This window comes from Vulpes lagopus, chromosome 16 (assembly GCF_018345385.1).
Source record: "Vulpes lagopus strain Blue_001 chromosome 16, ASM1834538v1, whole genome shotgun sequence".
NCBI lineage: Eukaryota > Metazoa > Chordata > Mammalia > Carnivora > Canidae > Vulpes > Vulpes lagopus.
The window spans coordinates 36,125,775-36,143,825 of NC_054839.1; positions in this window are offsets into that span (position 1 = coordinate 36,125,775).

The following is an 18,051-nucleotide window of genomic DNA, read 5'->3' on the forward strand; positions in this document are numbered from 1 at the left end:
GCTTCTTTGATTTAATTTCCCCAGGAATCATATTCCCGGGTAGTCATCTTGCTATTCTAAGTAAGGAAGGACACCTGGTGGAGGTTTGTTCACAGATTTGTGACCCACCCCCTGTGTATGATTCAGTCCCTAATCTCTACCTTCACAGACACCTGCTATCTGCAACACCTGGGCCTTTCTGGACTTTGCAGTGTAAATCATGGTGCAACTTGTTGCTTATGCACCAGCTTTCTTTGTTAGAATCAGTTGCATTCATTCACATAGTCTCCCATTCTCCATTTTCTAGAATTTTAAAATTTCTTAACTGTGTCACTTCCATTCTTTTCTGGGTTTGCACATTTATACTTTTGAAATCATCATTTCACTACTACTTTAAGTGGGAATTTGTATGGTAATTAAGATAATTATTAATTCAATCTGCAAAAATTAACCGCAGGAATACCAGTGTGTTATTTTTTTTACCAGTGCTTTTTATACTTTACTCTTTCCTTTAAAATTTGTTTAAAAATTGATCGAATGGATTGTCAGAATAAATAAAGAGCAGAACTTCTCCAATTGGATATTATGTTTGTTGCCAGTCTGTATCTATTGATGTTAATAGATTCCTGGGACTCCAGAACACTGTACTTCACTCAAACATGACCATACAATATTGGCTAGGGGTCAGTTCCACACAATAGAAACCACTTTACCTATTTAAAAGATAAATGCTTTATGCCTGGAATTTTTTGAGGGACTGGAAGGGTAGGCTCCACAGGGAGCTCCAATTTCTTACAGTATCACTGCTTCGGTATGATTGGGAAGGCCCCCTGCTTCCAATTTAGGAAACTATCAAATTAGGAAGTCTCAGCAACAATACACGCCAGCAAACTATTATTTCCCTCATATTCTCTCTTCCCTCCTCACATTCTGAGCAAATGTATTTCATCAGTGGAACTTCAACCATATCTGGAAGCCAACGGCATCAAAGTCTGAGAAATGTACTTGCCAGCCTCTATCAAATCCTACTGAAAGATGCAGGAGTGGCTGTTAAAAAAAAATTGTAATCTATTATCTAGCTATCCATCTATCTACCTACCTACATCTGTGAACTAGCTTTGTTCACACAACCATGTAACGTGGATAGTTTAGCTCCATTTTTTTTTCTTTTTAAATACACATGGTTCCAAATGATTGAGTTTTTTTGGCCACGTTCATCTACTCAGGCTTTGGAGTTGAGAAGTCAGATGCTTAGATTGATTCATGGTTTGGACTGACACAGTGAGTATAAAAGTAGAATAAGGATGCAATTGAGATGAATAGTTGATAGACTGTAGTCTTTGAAGAGAAAGGATATCCAGAAAATACTCATATCATCCTTAAAGGACTTAAGTTATTGATCAGTTTATTAGATAAAATCCTTACCTTCAAAGCGTAAAATCCATTTTAGCTAGTATAAGAAGGAAATAATATAATAAAGTTTATTAGAAAATTCACAGACCTCTTTCAGAGCCAGAAAATCAGACTTGAAGGCTACCCTATCAGAAAGACATAAATTATATTGAAGAATGGCTTCAGCAGAAACCCTATCACATGGTTTTTGTCGCAGACCCTGCAGACAGCATCGCTGATGCTGGGCACTGTGCACTACTCCTTAAAACTCTGTCATTTTGCCATAGAAAGGCAAATTCCTCTGCCAGCAATAGTATAGATTCTAGGCAGCACCGTTCCTTCATGGTGCTTCTGATTTAGAGTTTAGGTATCATGCCTGTGTCTCTGTTGTCAGAGAGTGTTTGCTTTTTGAATTTGACAAAGTGGGAAACAATTAGGTGGGGAAAATCCAAATATTCTCCATGACAGAATTGAAGAGGAGTTATAGGAAATTGATAGAAGTAGTAAAACAGAATGTTGACATCAGTGGCTGTGATATTGGAATTTAATATCCAAGTGATGTAGCCATTGCAGGAAAGGGCAATTTAGAATATATAGTAGGCACTACATGTTTGCAGTATAATTAAAAAATGGTAATACCTATAAAATATAGCGGATATGTATAATAAAAAAATAACCTGGAAATGTATATGAGTAAAAAGCAGTCACTCCCAAATTGAAACCAAGATTTAGAAGTTTTCTATATGTCACCAGCACATATTATGGGAATTATAGTAGCAATGGAAAATTAATGACAAAATTAACTTATTAATAGCCTATTACTAGAATTTTAATAATTCCAGCACAGTGGTGAAGTATTTTTGGACTACTTTGAATCAGACCCAGATTTGCCAGATATTTGATTTTCTTTGCATAATATTTCAGGGTGTATCACATATACATAAGTGATACAAAGTAATGTAGATAGAAAATAGACCTTTGAGTATACTTTCTAGAAATGAAATGTATCAGAAATTATTATCAATGTTGTTTTAAAAGTTATAATAGATAACTTTAGTCTAGAATGCATTTCAAATTACTAATATATTTTGAAAAGAAAAGAAACTGTCTATAAAGCGGCAATTTTGATGCAAAACCAAAGTGTCTCTTGCTGATTTACATATTCTGGTAGCACAGACACTATTAGATAAATTTCATCATGCAAATGTCTGTTTCTAAATAAACAAGACCAGCATTTTCTACATGGATTTACTTCAAACATCACTATATATAACTATTACTTTAGATCTACTGTTTTTGGAATATTTTTTATGTTCTCACAATAGAAACTGTTAATACTAATGGAGGATTGGCATATGTGCTTGCTGTTGTTCTCCTGTATTATTTTATTATAATATTTACATTTTTTTCTAAGGTTATTTTTCTTCACTTTGAGATTTGACTGGATCATGTTCTTATTTCACAATAATAAAGGATGCAAGTTAGTAAAAAACAGATTACTGACATATATCTCCTCTATCATAAAGTTTAAAGAAAGGGTTGAAGGTAAATGGTTAGAAAGACATGAAAGGGTTGGAAAGAGGAAAATAATAAAGATGAAAGGGAGGTAAAGGAAACAATTTTAAGAGAGCTGGAAGAGGAAAAAGAGCAAAGAGTTTGGTATGAAAAAAAGGGATAGTAGAAAGAAGTCAGGAAACTGAAGAGAAAATAAATTTCCTTGATATTATGAAGAGTCTATGAAAGAAATTGCATTGTTTGTTTGTTGATGGAGGAGAAAAGGAGTAATTTTTCTGAAGTGTTTGTACAATGAATGAATGAAGACTAATTGTGTCTTTAGATAAATGCCATTATGTGGATCGGGGATCATATAGAAAGAATATGAGAATATAACTGTCATACTGAGTCACATCAACTCGAGGGATCCAGCATAGTTTCTTTGATGTTTTTCAGGAAAACATGCTAGTTGCCCTCCACAGCCGAACCTCAGGGAGTCTGTGATCCCTAACTTCCTTTTGGTAACCCGTTATAAACTCAGTTCATGAATTTATCTAAGCCTTTCCTGAACCTATTTATATTTTCAGACTGTATAACCTTCTGGGGGTAATGACTTGCATATGTTTACTACCAACTGTGTAAAGTACAAAGCATAAATCCCTTTTATCTTTTATGCTACGTTGGGCATCCTCTAGTCCTGGTGCTCTTTAATTTGGTGAAAGGAATCCAACTTTACCTTTCATGATTTGGCAGAGTTTGCATCCATGTAGGCTCATCTGTAGTTTTATAAAATTGAATATTCCCAACCTTTTACAATATGCTGACGTAGACAGAAAGGCTGTGCTACGTAATGTAAAGGACTTCAGTTTCAATAGTTGCATGCTTTGAGGAAAATTGTATTTCCAGGTCCCCAAATTATCTATAAAACAAAGTGCTTGATAATCCCTAGAATTCCTTCCCTCTTCCTACTTGTCAGTACACTACCACCTTTCTTGTACCATCCCCCCTCCCTTCGTCACCCCCCCCCCCCCGCCCCGTGGTGGGTAGGGAGAGGAGATATGGAATAGAGGGAGAACACTGCTGTATGGATGAGTACATGATCTTTAGAGTGAAACTACCAGGATTCAAATCTCATTTTCTCCTCTTCTTAGCTCTATGCCTTTAGAAAGTTGTTTACTTTCACATACCTCAATTTCTTCATCAGTAAATTAGGGATAATAGTAGTTTAAACTTCATGAGGTTCTATTTGGTTACCAAATGAGTGTGTGTGTGTGTGTGTGTGTGTGTGTATGTGTGTGTGTGAAGTCTATATAACCTAAAAACAGCAAAGCCATCTAATAAGGACTATATAAAAGTTAACGTGTATACACACACGCATACACAGAGAGAGAGAGCACACACAACCACACCTCGCTGAACTGGTGCCTTTGTGCAATACCATTTGACATTGAATCTGGCCTTGGCCATGTTACTTGCTTTGAGCAATGGTGCATCAGCAAAGGTGCACCAAGTCTATTTTGGTAAGTGCTTTTGCACCGCGGGTTACCTTGTTGGAATGGTTTCCTGAAACCACCATATAAAGACCCGTCTAAACTCCTTGAGGTTACATGGAGAGAGATGTCCAGCCATCTTAGCTGGAGCTAAGATCCTACTTGCCTTACTAAATACAACTACAAGAGTTTGCCCAGATGAGGCCAGCAGAAGGATTGTCCAGCTATAGAATCATGATAAATAAAATGATTGCTCTTTCAAATCAATAAATGTGGGGTGCTTTGTTATGCAGTGATATATATCTAATATTTTGTTCTTCTTTGGTTTTTTCTTCTGTACTTGTCTTGAGGGTTTATGTCAATGAAAATTCATGTAATGCTAAGCTAATAAATTCTAATCTCATTCCCTATTACAAGAAGTATGCACTAAAGATATGTAATTACATTAATCCGAACATGTAAATAATATATAATTTAGTGTTTTCAGGGAAACAGACTCAGAGCCAGAAGTTCACCTGCAGGAAATTTATTGGGAAGTGTTCTTGGGATTAATGCACGTGAGAAAGGAAGGAAAACAGGACTGAACAGAAGGAGAAATGGAGCTGTGATGTGACTGATGAACACACATAGGGAACTAGAGCTATGATGGCCCTTCAGAATTATTCCAAATTTAAGGAAGGCAACCAAGCCTTTGTACTAACAACTTTGATTACTCACTGGATAAAGATTGCCTTAGGGAAAAGATTTGTAACCTTGGGTGAGACAACTCTTTTTTACTAAGGCTTTTTTTTTCTTCTTTAATAAAATATAGGTCTTATTAGTCAACTATTGTCATAATGTGATTATTATAGATTTCTCCTTCTTTATCCCATGAAACACAAAACAGAGCTGTGTACCAATCTGATTTTCCTCCCGTGGGTCACAGCCTTGGTTTGTCAGCAAAATTACCTTTCTCAGTTTCACAGCTGACAGTGATAGAAATGTACTTTTCTTTCACAGATATAGACATCACCAGCCTCGGAGTGATACACATGGGTTAGTCCAGTCATTTGGGAGAAGGGTCAGATGTCAAGTTTAAGCAGGGTCCAGTGCTTCTTGTCTGTGTACTGCTGGTATATTGCGTGCAGTGCTCCTGTGAGAGCTGTTTTTCCAATAACATACACATTTCTTCACAACCACACCTAATTGTGTGGTACAACCTATAGGAATGTGCCAGTAGGACCCAGCTTCTACAATTCCATGTCACTTTCACCAGTGAAATGGAGGTCATCATAGAATTTTTCACCTCATGAGCCCCATGGATGAAGAGCTTTGTTGCTACTGTAATCATAATATGATATCCTGAGAAATTTCTTCCTTTTATTTTAATGAATCTTTGGCTGAGATTATAGTGTTTGCATCAAACATACATCATTTCAATCCTTCAGGGGCTGGGTGTTTCACTCTCCTCCACCAAAGACATACAGGTGGTCTCTAAGGGTTTCTAATGACGTGTGGAATGATTTGGACCATGGGGAGTGGAGGAGTCTGGTCATCTCTAACATGGTCCAGGTTCCGGTTTCAGAATTTAGGACCTATAGATGATTTTAATTTCCTGACTGGCCAGTGCATCTAAACATTCAGATGCCAGATCTATGGGGTGCATATCTGAGAATCTCCCATTTGGATTTGGTCTGCCAGAGATGAAACTCTTCCTTCATTTGACATCACAAACTGTGAGTAAATCTGAGCAATTGTGGCCAATCTAGGTACAGCAATTATCTTCATGGAGAACCAAAGTGTAACATATTGCTTTCTTGGGCTTCTTTCTAAGCTCCAAGATTGGCAACAGCTTCATGGTGTCCTTGTTAGACTAAATATCCAAAGTGTAGGTCCTGTTAAATTCATTCAGATGTCTCCAGAACCCACCAAAGGACCCAAAGTAGAGTAGAAGTCAGTGAACAAGGAATGAATGGGGGAAAAAAATGGATGAATGGATAGATGGATGAATGAATATAACCAGGTGCCTAGACCATTGACTGCCATCCCAAAAGCATAGATTCAACATTGAAGCCTTCTTGATCATAAAGGGGCTTCTGCAAGATGCCCTTACTATAGTAATATCCCTGCATAACAACTTTGGGAGAAGAAGTCAGGATAATGGTTTGGTTTATCGAGCTCATTGTTGCCAGAAGAGTTAAAGGAAGTCTTTTCCAGCTCCTCCCACAATGTCCAGGATCACTTTTCCAAAAAGCCATGTTTCTGGGCTTAAAAATACCTTCATCCTTGGGGAGATAATCTGTATTGCATAACATAGCATTCATTACCCATGATTTGTCATAATATATAGTAGTATAAAAACTTTCTAGAAATTCCACAGAACTTCTTATGGAAGTTTCTGAGAGACTATGAAAAGAGTAGACACAGGCAACTATGTTTTGCTTGAGGGCAATGTGGTTAGATCCATTTAAAATATTATAAACTGGGATCCCTGGGTGGCACAGCGGTTTGGCGCCTGCCTTTGGCCCAGGGCGCGATCCTGGAGACCCGGGATCGAATCCCACATCAGGCTCCCGGTGCATGGAGCCTGCTTCTCCCTCCGCCTGTGTCTCTGCCTCTCTCTCTCTCTCTGTGACTATCATAAATAAATAAAAAATTAAAAAAAATAAAAATAAATAAATAAAATATTATAAACTTAGAAGACAAATATAAAATTTATTTGAACATATGCACCAAGGAACTATATTTGTCATTGGGTAAAATAAATACCTTTAGAACAATAAGAACATGTAGAAATGATCAAGGCAGTCTCTCTGAATTAGACCATTGTGCTGAAGATGGTTGGAATATAGCTTCTCTGGATACATATGAATCTTTTCCTTGACTCTTTGTTTTAATCTCAGGGGGGTGGGAATTCCATAAAATGTTATCCTAACATCCAATCTGTCTTTCATACATGTAAGAGAATATATTCTTTGGATTAAGTTGATCACAGTAAACACAGACAAACACAAAACACTAAATAATGATGACTTAACAGAAGAGAAGCTGACTTTTTTTCAAATAAAGCAAATCTGATGTACGCAGTCCAAAGCTGGTATGGCAACCCTTGTTGTCTTCTGCCTCTTCGTTTGGCCATTGTTAGTTATGGCCCTCATTGATCTAAGGTGGCTTAGCCTTTCCATCTCCATCCCAGTTATTAAGGATAGAGTAAGAAAAGGAGAAAGTACTGCATGTTTTTGAAGAAATTTACTTAAGTACTCAACCCATTCATTTACAACTTTTTACCTAGAATTTAGTCTAATAGCCACAAGTATTGTCAAGAAGCTAGTCCAGTTATGCATCTAGCTCAGTGTCTCTTGATGATTGCTAATTCTAATTCTCTATCAGATCCAGAAGCTCTTTATTGTTTGGTGACTTATTAAACTAAAAAACAGCTTATCTTCTTGGTACACACCCAAAGCAGAAGGAGTGGAGAATGGCATGAAAATCACATTTAGAACAAATGCACAGTAGCAAACACTGGCATAGTTAGCTCATCAAAATGTTGGAATCGTGTTAGTTTCGAGTAGTGAAGTTCCTTAACCTGTCGGTAGAATGGATTCCTGGTTATATTATCTGTTCGCCCAATTTCTGTTTTCTGGAGAAACTCTCCTGCCATTGTCATCTCCAGTCCCTATTCCAAACCCCACCTTCTGAAAGGGTTATTCCTTCCCCATAATCCTCAATGGCTCTTTCTGTTCCAGCCAGTGGAGGGTGTCTGTTTCTTCATGGAGCCTGCAAAGATTCTAAAAGCCCATTTCCTTCCCATACAGGTTCTGGTATTAAAGTTTGAACAGTAACAGCTGCAGTCCAGGCTTAGAGTTTCTTTTGGCTTCCAAATCTTGTAGTGTTTAAGCCTGATTCTACCTTGAGACCACATAAAAAGAATAGGCTTAGGTGGGAAGACAATGTCCTTAGTCTGATCTTTGCTGCTAGCTTCCCTCCCATTGTCTTACAGAGAACTGTTAATGGATGGCTTTTTTAAAAGCTTTGGGGCCAGTAATTTATCTCCTGGTAAAACTGCCCCTCCTGAGTGGACTTTAAGTGCTTTAGTTTAGAGTATAGAGCAGTTGTCTTCCCTTCCCTTCCCTTCCCTTCCCTTCCCTTCCCTTCCCTTCCCTTCCCTTCCCTTCCCTTCCCTTCCCTTCCCTTCCCTTCCCTTCCCTCCTCCTTAAAGGCTCCAAATTTAATGCATTTAGATTGTAGGCCACAGAGAAAGAATACCTTAACATCTCTGCCCGCAGATAACTGCATAGAGTCTGAGTTCATCAATCCTGAAACTTTGTTGAAAGCAGAAAAAAACAGCCAGCACAGACAACATTCTAATTTTCCCACACTGTCCCTTACGGCCATTTAGTTTGCTTTCCAGACAGCCTTTTGTCTGCTTTCCAAGGAAAGGCAGGCAGCAGTTTGACCAAATGTTTTAGTATTGAATTATAAGTGTTGCCAGTTTCCCAGCCTGTAATACCAAGGGTGTTAGAGTAACCAGATCACGCCCCAAATGGAGACACCCATGAGAAGCCCCACCAGGTAAACCAAAATTTAATGAAGGTCCTATGCTTGACTCTTCCAAATAAGGAAGACCTGGATCAACCAATCAGTGCTTGCCTGTTCAGCCTAAGTTACCTGACCCAGCTCCAGAACTTTCCTTTCCTCCATATAGGGAAAGTAAATAATGCTGTTTTACCCAATCAGCAAATGGGCTGTATAGCTTCCTTTTTCCTGTTTTCTTTTACCCTTAAAATCTCTTGCCATATACAGTTGATTTCCATGTTTTGTACCCATGTAACAAATTCTGTACAAATCAGTATTCCAATAGACTGAGATTTAACAGAGACCCAGAAAGTAGTTGCTTGAGCACCAAATAAATTTATTTCTCACTTTGGTAGTCTAAGTAGTCCAGGGCTGGTGAGTAAGAACCCACTGCCTTCAGGAAGCCTAGTCACTGTCTCTATTGTGCACCATTCCAGTGAATGGTATTTACCCCTAAGTCCACTTGAGAGCTCAAGGAGTCTGCTGCAGTTCTGATCATCATGTCTACATCACAAACTATAAGAGGGAAACTATTGAATGGAACTGACAAACTGGGAAGCAGCCCCCTCCCCTCCCTTGTTCAGAACATAGTCGTCTGGTTGGCAAAGCTTCAAGACATTGAGGAATTTTGCCTTTTAATCTGGGTAGCAATATGCCCAACTGAATATTCAGTTTCTCCTTCAAGGGAAGAAGAAAAGAATAGTGGTTGTTGTAGGCAATTCATAGAGAAAAATGAGAGAGGGAAGGAGAGATAAAGAAGAAGGACTATATTTATTATGAATTCTCTATTATAAAGATATTGCTCTTTACTTCTCTGGTGAACTACTAGGAAATTATTATTCATACTCTTTCTAGGAGATCAATATACTGTGGTGTGATAACATCATAGCTATGGCAATCTTCTAATTTATCCAAATGGGATACTCTAACATTGAAAAATGATAGTATTTACATGCTGGGATAATGGGTATAACCTGGAATCCTCTTGGGTAAATAAAAACACATGAAGACTATTATCCTAATTATAAGGAACTTCACTACGTCCTACTATTAACCTTCTCAGCAGCCTATAATAGGGGCTAGAGTTACTCTAGCAATCATATTACTAATCATCAATATTAATAGATTAAGGCATATTCACAGATGTCTTGCTTGCTGTTTTCAACAAACTGTTGAAAAAATTAAAACCAAATTCAACAGACAGTTTTAGAAATAAACTTCCTTGAGCCAAGAGTTAAACCAATTGCTTAAATTCACACTAGTAAAGGGAAAAGCTATAATTTGAATCTAGATATGTTGGATGCCAAGTTTTCCTCTTGATTCACCACACTACATTGTTGAGAGTGTTCCGTCCTTGGAGAGAGGGGTATCTTTGTGAGTCAGTACCATGTCCCCTCATGAGAAGTATTTGCACAGGTACAGTTTCAAATACTTCCAGTCAGTACTAGAGTGGTAGTTCAGTAATCATGGTCCTACTCTGGATTGTAGTTGACCAAGTCATGTAGTATTTATTTGGGCTTGTCCAGAGTTGGTAAGTTTGTGGACCATTTGCTGTTACACTTTTTCCCTCTACTATAACAGGCATAACTACTTAATCTTGACATTTTTGCTCACTTGACTTAGCCTTATCATTGTTCTCAACACAACGCTTCAAAGAAGTCACTTCAAGAATGGGCATAAAGGAGGTGACAATAAAATTGTGGAAGGCAGCCACTGGTTTTCCTCCTCCCATGGAAACATTGGTTTTCCTCCTCCCATGGAAACATTGTAAAAAGCAAACAGAACCTGTCAGAAACAAATTTGTCAGAACTCTGGAAAACAGTCAAAACATTTATACCAGCCACACAAATGCTGAATCCAGAAAAAGGTGAATTTAAAGAGATAGAACATTTTCTGGTGTTTTTACTTGCCTTTGCCCACCTTTCACCATGGCTGTGGAGATCTTTGCATCTTTGCATTCCGGGAGGAATCCACTTATTTCAGAGGGAGCAAAGCAGAACTATTTGCAAATTATTGTGTATATCTGTTCTACCCTGTCTGGGTGTTGCCCAAAGAACTGACGTGTAAAGCAGTTACCTTGTCTCTCTGTTTCCTTGCTTAGAACTCTAGTGGTGGGCAGCGTTCAAAACACAAGCCAAATTAACAATTTTCATATGCACGAGAAGAAAGATGATAATCAAAACAAACAATAGAGCACCCGAGGTTCAGGAACATAAACTGAGAAGTTTCTTTGGGAAATTAGGATGCTCAAAAGCAGCATCTACACTGAGAAATTTAAGAAAGCCATGCACATGCCCTGACCAAGGCGCATGCTTAGAGAATACATGTGAATACACTAAGCTTTCACTTTAGGCTGATGTATAGGTACAGTGCAAGCCACTAAGTATGGAAGGAGTGACCTAACACAGAGCCAATAGGAAATGACTGGCTCCTTTTTTAAAAGATTTTATTTATTTATTCATGAGAGACACAGAGAAAGAGAGACAGAGACATAGGCAGGGGGAGAATCAGGCTTCTAGCAGGGAACCTGATGTGGGACTCTATCCTGGGACTCCAGGATCATGCCCAGAGCCAAAGGTAGACCTTCAACCGCTGAGCCACCCAGATGTCCCAGACAGGCTCCTTTTAAATTGCTGGATCCTAATATTCAAGATTATCTGTGTCAAAACACTAGCTGAACACAAGCTGGGAAAGAGAGATCTTGCTGGCTGTCCATGACAAAGAATGCAATCTTTGTGGGAAAAATTTGAAATCACTGGACAAGGAGACTAGCATTGTCTTCAACTTTTGAAAAGTCAGCTGAACCTGGGGAAGGCAGAAAATCTGATTTCCAGAGTTATTATATTTTAAGCTATAAATGCCTCATTTTCAGTAAACATAAATCAAGGCATAGAAAGAAACAGGAAATATGGCTCATTCTAAAGAATAAAGTAAATTAACAGAAAATAAGGGAGGTCAGACTTAGTAGGTGAAAACTTTAGAACAACTCAAATAGCTTAATAGCTCATGGGATAGCTCAAATAGCTAAATGAATTCATAGGTAAATAACTAAAAGAAATCAGGAAAATGATGTGTGAATAAAATTAAAATATCAATCAAGAGATAGAAATGATAAACATGAAACAAATTCTAGAGATGAAAAGGACAATAACTGAAATGAAGAATTCACTAGAGGCATTCAACAGCAAATTTGAGCAGATAGAAGAATCAATGAACTCATAGATAGAACAGTTAAAATTATTGAGCCAGGGACAGAAGGAAGGAGGGAAAAAGAGGGACAGCTGGGTGGCTCATAGTTGAGTGTCTGCCTTCAGCCCAGGGTGTGATCCCAGGTCCAGGTATTGAGTTCCATATTGGGATCCCTGCAGGGAGCCTGTTTCTCCCTATGTCTCCGCCTTTCTCTCTGTGTCTCTCATGAATAAATAAATAAAATCTTGAAAGAAAAGAAGAAAAAGAAAGAAAGAAAGAAAGAAAGAAAGAAAGGAAGAAAGGAAGAGAAAGAAAAGAGAAAGGTGAACAGAACCTGAGCGACATGTGGGATATCATCAAATGAAGCAACATGTACATTATGGGAGTACCAAAAGGCAATGAAGCAAAAATGGGGTAGAAAGAATATTTGAAGAAATAATGTCCCAACAATCCCCCCTAAATTGATGAAAGATATGAATCTACATGTCCAAGAAGTTCAGTAAACTACAAGCAGAATAAACTTAAGCAGTGTTCAGAAAAAAAATAAATAAATAAAACTGTCAATGTCTACTCTTAAAAAAATTAAGTCAGTAACCTAATTTTATACTTTGAGGAAGAAGACAAAGAAGAGTGAACTAAATCTAAAGCTAGAAGAAGAAAGAAAAAAAATTAAAAAGGTTAGAGTAGAGGTAACCAAAATAGAGACTAGAAAAACAATAGAATCAATGAAACCAAAAAGTTGATTCTTTAAAAAGATCAACAAAATTGAATTTTTTTTTAGTTAGATGAACTAATAAAAGAGAGAAATCACAAATAAAATCAGGAGTGAAAGTGGGGACATTACTAATGACCTTACAGAGATAAAAAGATTGGAAGAAAACATAACATTTATACACCAATAAATTAGATAACTAGATAAAAGGTACAAATTCCTAAAAACATGAAACTTACCTAAACTGACTCAAGATGGAAGAAACAGACTAAATAGAAATAGACCCACATGGAAATGTTCAATCGAATTTTTTTTTTTAAACTCCATACCCAACATGGAGGTTGCACTCCCAACCTAAGATTAAGAGTAGCATGCTCTGTGACTGAGCCAGCCAGTGCCCCTGTTTGATTGATTTTTAACTAAAGTGCCAAATTGATTCAATGGGGAAAGATAGTACTTTAATCCCAGGGTGCTGGAAAAACTAAATATTACCTTGAAAATTAAGATCTTAATTCACAGCAGCCAAAAAAATTTAATTAAAAATTGATTATAGGACTAAACATGACTTAAAACTAAAATATACAAAATAATTTTTTTAAAAAAATAAAAACACCTATAGAAGAAAATATGGGAGAAAAATATATAGAATCTTACAGTATAGGGATCCCTGGGTGGTGCAGCGGTTTGGCGCCTGCCTTTGGCCCAGGGCGCGATCCTGGAGACCCGGGATCGAATCCCACATCGGGCTCCCGGTGCGTGGAGCCTGCTTCTCCCTCTGCCTGTGTCTCTGCCTCTCTCTCTCTCTCTCTGACTATCATAAATAAATAAAAATAAAAAAAAAAATCAATTTCATCTCTATTAAATACAAGAAAAGGAAAGACCTTAAAATATATGCATATCAAGAGTATTTGCATATATTTAAAAAAAAAAAAGAATCTTACAGTATAATTTTTAAGAATTTGATTTTTAAAATTTTAAGAATTAAAATCTTTTTCTAATAAAATGCTTTTTAAAGTATCAGTTTGTGTGAGTACATGATTATGTGCATTTATGGTTTTTGATTGATGTTGGGAAAAATCTATTTAAATAAATCAGTGTTCCAGACTCACTTTACATATTGATGAAGAGCTAGTTCATATTTTCAAGTCCATGAAATGGGAAAGGCAAAGAGGAAAAGAAAGAAAAAGTGGCAATCATTATAAAATCTAGTACGATATATTTTTAAAATAGTGAATACTTGGTATACATGTGGCTTCCAAGATTGTTTCTGAAGCATAATATTTATTATCTATGAAGCTAACAAAGTATCAGCTTGTCAATACAGATCAGAAAATTATAATTTTAAAAAGAGATAATGCAAGTTAGAGTAATATTTATATGAGATCATGCTTCAAAATTAGAAGAAAATAGAAGGTTAGAGCTGGAGCAAAAGAGAAATCTGGAATTAAAAAGTTTGAATCTTTTCAGGAAGTGATATGTATAATGTTATATTTAGAGTGAACATAAGATATATGTGCAGTTTTAATATAGACCCAAATAGAAGAATTTGGAAATGACAGCATCAGATATTTATTATGAATTTCTGAAGATGGGACAAAAACATGTGCTTACTTCAAACTTGACATTTGACTTCTTGCCAACTTCTGGATAGGAGAATTCTCGGTCAATAAAATGAAACTTTCTAAGAAATAGAAACGTAAATTTGGTATGAGGTTAGTAAGATGGAGCTTCTGGGTCTCCCACTGACAAAGACGCTTAGGAACCTCACAATGTTTTCATGTGGCCACATGATTAAAGAGGATCCCCAATATTATTTAAGACTTAGGTTAACAATTCGTTAGAAATAGGCGTGGGAACCCTTAGAAAACATAGGCACTGTAAAGGATTTACCAATACTTTACGTTGTTTTCCTTTCTGAAAACAGTGTCCCTCCTCTGCAGTCTCAAAGAAATGTTCGTAAATTGGTTTTGCTTTGTTGCAGAGAGTGCACATTTTAAAGGCATTCTTTTCATTTTCCCTGTGTCTAGTCCTGAATCCAAACATTCAATGCCTTCCTGATTTTATGGCCTGGTTTTGTCGACTCTTGTCTCTGGGGTCTCACTGTGATTCCGAAAATGCCAAGTAACTTGGATGCTTGAAATGGAAAAAGCTTTGTTTAAGCTTTATTTAACCTACTCAGCTCACCAGAGTTGGATAGGCATTTCTCAAACACTCTTTTCAATAAACTCAATAAAAAGGGGTTATATAGCCCTCAAGCAATTAATGGTAGCTTTATTCCAGCCTGCATAAGAATCAGATAGAGAACTATAATATGGCTCTGTCAGCACTTTTTACACATGCCTCCGCCCACTGCACTCTAACAAATAGTTCTCAGGCTTGGGTTTATTTCAGTTTAGCTTTCTTTTTGTTTTGTAAGCCTTGGCTGCAAAAATCACTCTTCGGCCAATTTCATTCTGTTGTCTCTTCTCTAATATTTTTTTTCTTGCTGTTTCTAATAGATATAGCTCACAGTTTTTGTGTAATACAGAAGAAACCTGAGATGTTTCCTACTATTGATCAAGACATGCTTTCCATGTTTGATTTTTAGTCATCCAGGGATCTGAATTCGGCCACTACATGAGAAATTCAATGGCATGGTTTGATCTTAATATGCTCGGGCTTAAGAATTAGCTGGTATTAAACTGCATTTAGAATCTGAGAGATGGGCTGGGGGGGCGGTGGGGAAGAGCACCATTCCTTCTATGACTGCCTCAGTGAAGGATCACATGATAACCAGAGATTCCGAAGTTAAGTATTTTCCTAACCACAGGTTTCTGGCTTATGTACTAAAACGTGTTCTTAAAAACTTCGATCAGAATATCCTTGGAGAATCTCTTCTGATCATGGGGAATGAGGAGTGGGGACGTGGGGGAAATGGGGCTTTAAATATGAGAGGTTTCCTCATGGTGAGGAGAAAAAGATTATTTTAAGTGGTATTTACTGAATTTTTGTTAAGTGAATACATTTCTTAAAAATGATTACATCTTAATGGATGTGCTTGAGTATAAATATGATCTTCAGTGAACTAAAACTAGGCAAACACGTCTGCAGAAAAAGATAAAAGGCATTTCTTGGGAAGAGCAGAGAATATAAGAGAAAGAAGAGGAAAAGCAGGGACAGGTGGAAACAGGTGAGGGAAATATATATCAAGGAGAAATTTCTGGAAGTGATAGAGACTAAAGGACTTTTCACAAGTTTGCCTAATGCTCATAATTTATGTGTTTACTTCAGGATAATAGAATTCATTCTCTAAAAACATCCAGTAAAGGTCATGTGAGTGATATTCTCAAATAATTATGGAAAGTAGGTTGTTTTTCATAACTAAATCCTGGTAGAAAGAGAAGAACATCTTCTAAAGGCAAATGGAAATCAGATAAAGTTTAGCAAAAATAGGAAAATAGAGCAAGAGATGCACATAAGATTGCATGTGCTTAGACATTCATAAACATCTTGGAAATGAATTGGTACCAGGAAATGGACAGAGGATAATCAATTTTATTTAAAAATTTAAAAAGAGGATTACAAAATTAATCAAAACCTTTGTATGGTGTTGTATTACTCAAGATAATGTATATTAGTTGTTTTAACAAATAACTTCACATTTTATTTGCTCAAATCTGTGAAAAACCTCTATTTTTTGCTTTCACCACAATTCGGTGTGGATTGGAAGGATATATTGGGTGACTCTCTCATAGTGACTTGAGGGTCCTTCCATTAATGTCTGGGCCAGCCATATGAATGGGAGGAGAGACTAGGGGATTACATAGGACATTTTATGAATAGATCTGGAAGGGCATAGATTGGTTCTATTTACTCTATTGGGCAAAACCCAATCATATGGTGCTAAACTAACTGTGAGACTGGAAAATCTGGTCTTGTCCATGTCAGCCCCGGTGTGCATCTGGCCATAGATAGGTCCATATGTATTGCCATATTATTTGGAGAAAGAAAATGGGGGACTACAGTTTGTGTGGAGAGCAATCTAAAAGCTCTAATTATTAAACTTCTTTAAAATCACAGTTTAGGGGGCACCTGGGTGGCTCAGTGGTTGAGCGTTTGCCTTTGGCTCAGGTCATGATTCTGGGGTCCTGGGATCCATTCCCACATCAGGCTTCCCACAGGGAGCCTGCTTCTCCCTCTACCTATGTCTCTGCCTCTCTCTCTGTGTCTCTCATGAATAAATAAATACAATCTTTTAAAAAATAAAATAAAATCACAGTTTAAGTTTTGTGATTCTAATCTTTAGATTGGGATCAACAGGACTTAAAGTCCAGGTTTTAGTTGATCCCTAGAAACATCCTTTTTCACATTTTAATACAGGTATCAATTTACTTTAAAAAAATAGAGCAGGGGTTGGCATATTGGCATATTCTTTTCTTAAAGAGTTATCCCTTTAAAATACTATTTCAGGTTTGAAGAAATACTATTGTGTTGGTCTCAGCTACTCAACTCTTCCATTATAACCCAAAGTAGCCATAGATAGTTTAAAACCAATGATGTGGCTGTGTTCCAACAAGCTTTGTTTACAAAACAAGCATCTAGTCTGAGGGTCATAGTTTTCTAGTCTGGTTTAAATAATTGTAGACTTGAAGAATAACACACAGAAATAGCTTACTTTGTATATATATGTATCTAACAAATTACATGCAGCTCAAATTTCTAAAAGTCATATCAAAATTTTAGAAGTCCTTTGGAGGTTGTATAACCTCTTTTGTAAGTGGTAAATTCTCTATTTAGTACATAATCACCCCTAGAATTTTTTTTTATGTAAACATATATCATCTCATATTGCACATGTTTGTTATCAGGCACACTCTTACTTGAACTACTATTTAATGGTACCAATGTTTGAATTCTTTGTTAAAGCCATGCATTTTTAAAAGATTTTATTTATTTGAGAGAGGGTGAATAAGAAAAGGGGGCAGGGACAGAAGGAGAGGGGGAAGCCACGAGCAGGGAGCCCAACGTGGGGCTCAATCCCAGGACCCTAGGATCATGACCTGAGCAGAAGGCAGACACTTAATAGACTGAGCCACACATGTGCCCCAAAGCCATACATTTTTATAATTGTGATAAATTGTTTGCAATCTCAGTGTATAGATTAACTTGTGTTAAACCCAGAGCATGCTTGTATAATAAGTTCAAGTTGTTTACTCAAAGAAAAAAATATGTAGATATCTTGAGGAAGTGCCAAAAGGTAGG